The sequence below is a fragment of the Martes martes genome (genome assembly GCF_963455335.1).
Source record: "Martes martes genome assembly, chromosome: 10".
Taxonomy (NCBI): domain Eukaryota; kingdom Metazoa; phylum Chordata; class Mammalia; order Carnivora; family Mustelidae; genus Martes; species Martes martes.
Genome location: NC_137898.1, coordinates 12,487,328 through 12,489,801, shown reverse-complemented (window position 1 = coordinate 12,489,801; position 2,474 = coordinate 12,487,328). Strand labels below are relative to the sequence as shown.

At 44.8% G+C, this 2,474-nt stretch overlaps 1 pseudogene across 1 annotated transcript; it reads right to left on the bottom strand.

The window, feature by feature from the left end:
- Nucleotides 1-917: 917 nt before the first annotated feature.
- On the bottom strand, nt 918-1,939 carry LOC308350683 (olfactory receptor 10W1-like; annotated as a pseudogene). The gene has a single exon. The product of its transcript is annotated as an olfactory receptor 10W1-like (transcript).
- Between the last annotated feature and the right edge of the window lie 535 nt (nt 1,940-2,474).

The following is a 2,474-nucleotide window of genomic DNA, read 5'->3' as shown; positions in this document are numbered from 1 at the left end:
GGCAGAAGACATGAACAGACATTTCTGCAAAGAAGACATCCAGATGGCCAATAGACACATGAAAAAGTGCTCCACATCACTCAGCATCAGGGAAATACAAATGAAAACCACAATGAGATACCACCTCACACCAGTCAGAATGGTTAAAATTAACAAGTCAGGAAATGACAGATGCTAGCAAGGATGTGGAGAAAGGGGAACCCTCCTACACTGTTGGTGGAAATGCAAGCTGGTACAGCCACTCTGGAAAACAGCATTGAGGTTCCTCAAAAAGTTGAAAATAGAGCTACCCTATGACCCAGCAATTGCACTACTAGGTATTTACCCTAAAGATACAAACGTAGTGATCCAAAGGGGCACATGCACCTGAGTGTTTATAGCAGCAATGCCTACAACAGCCAAACTATGGAAAGAGCCTAGATGTCCATCAACAGATGAATGGATAAAGAAGATGTGGTATATATACACAATGGAATACTATGCAGCCATCAAAAGAAATGAAATCTTGCCATTTGTGATGACGTGGATGGAACTAGAGGGTATCATGCTTAGTGAAATAAGTCAGTCGGAGAAAGACAACTATCATATGATCTCCCCGATATGAGGAAGTGGACATGCAACATGGGGGGTTAGGGGGGTAGGAGAAGAATAAATGAAACAAGATGGGATCAGGAGGGAGACAAACCATAAGTGACTCTTAATCTCACAAAACAGACTGAGGGTTGCTGGGCGGAGGGGGGACGGGAGAGAGGGCTGGGGTTATGGACATTAGGGAGGGTATGTGCTATGGTGAGTGCTGTGAAGTGTGTAAACCTGGCGATTCACAGACCTATACCCCTGGGGATAAAAATACATTATATGTTTATAAACAAATAATAAATTAAAAAATTAATTTTAAAAAAAGCTTATTTTTAACATTATCTGGGAGAAATCGCAGTTGCGTGGAGATATGCATGAGGTGGAATCAAATTCTTGCCTGAAGGTTGTAGACTCCCCTGGTTGTCATGGGAAAGGCAGTTCCTGGTAAGAATTTTTCCCAAGGTCCCCTTCATTTCACTGTTCCTCAGGGTGTAGATAAGTGGGTTGAGCAGTGGTGTTCCCAATGTGTACACCAGTGAGATGAACTGATCTTGCTTGGGGTAGTAGCTGGAACTGGGGCGCAGGTACACAAAGGCACAACAGCCATACTGCAGCAGGACCACAGAGAGGTGGGAGGAGCAGGTGGAGAAGGCCCGGTGACGCCCAGCTGTTGACTGGATCTTGAGCACGGCAGCCACAATGAAGACATAGGAGGTAGCAATGAAGAAGAAAGGCACGGCAATGGCCAGTGTGGCTGCCACCAGCACTGACTGCTCATGGATGTGGCTGTTGGCACAAACAAGAGGCATCACTGGTGGAATATCACAAAAGAAGTGCTGGATACTCCGAGCCCGGCAGAATGGCAGAGAGAAGATGAAGGCCACCAGTTGTGTGGACAGGAACAAGCCGATACCCACAGAGGCCACGATCAAGCGGACACAGAGAGTTAAAGTCATGGTGAGAGGGTACTGCAAGGGGTGGCAGATGGCAACATACCTGTCATAGGCCATGGTGGCCAAGAGCAAGCAATCAGCACTGCCAAGCCCAATGAAGAAGATCATCTGAGTGGCACAGCCCAGGAGGGTGATGGTCTTCTCTGACTGTAGGATATTGGCCAGGATGTGGGGCACCACCACCGCAGTGTAACATATTTCTACTCCTGAGAGGCTGCCCAAAAAATAGTACATGGGTGTATGTAGGCGAGCTTCTGTCTGGATGGCCACTATAATTAGGACATTCCCAGTGATGATCAAGTATAAACAAGGCTGACTCCAAGGAAGGACAAGGCACAGAGCTCTGGCTGGGAGGGATAGGCCAGGAACACAAATTCCATCAACAGTGAACGATTTCCCCAGATCATTGAGCTAACAGAGTGTCTCTGCCGACAAGTACAAAGACAGAATGAAAAATTGGACCAAGACATATTATTAGTTCACACTCTGAGCCATGATCTAGTCTAATCAGTTCTGGAGTTAGAAACTTAGAATTATTAGACCCAAGTCTCTCTTTCCTCCTCTTTAATCAAGTCTCTTCACATAAGTATCTACAACTTAATTTCCAAGTGCCAAAGAGTTTGTCTCAATTGTGTAAAAATTTTTAGAGAAAATGAAGCAGAGTATAGCTTTCAGAATGATTTTAGTGGAAGTTGAATGAAAATTACTTCTTTCATAAGAAAGTGTCAAAGGATTCTTTTATTTTTATTTTTTTAAATTTCTTTTCAGTGTTCCAGAATTCATTATTTATACACCACACCCAGTGCTCCATGCAATATGTGCCCTCCATTATACCCACCACCAGGCTCACCCAACTTTCCACACCACTCCCCTTCAAAACCCTCAGTTTGTCTCTCAGAGTCCACAGTCTTTCATGCTTTGTGTCCCCATACAATTTCCCCC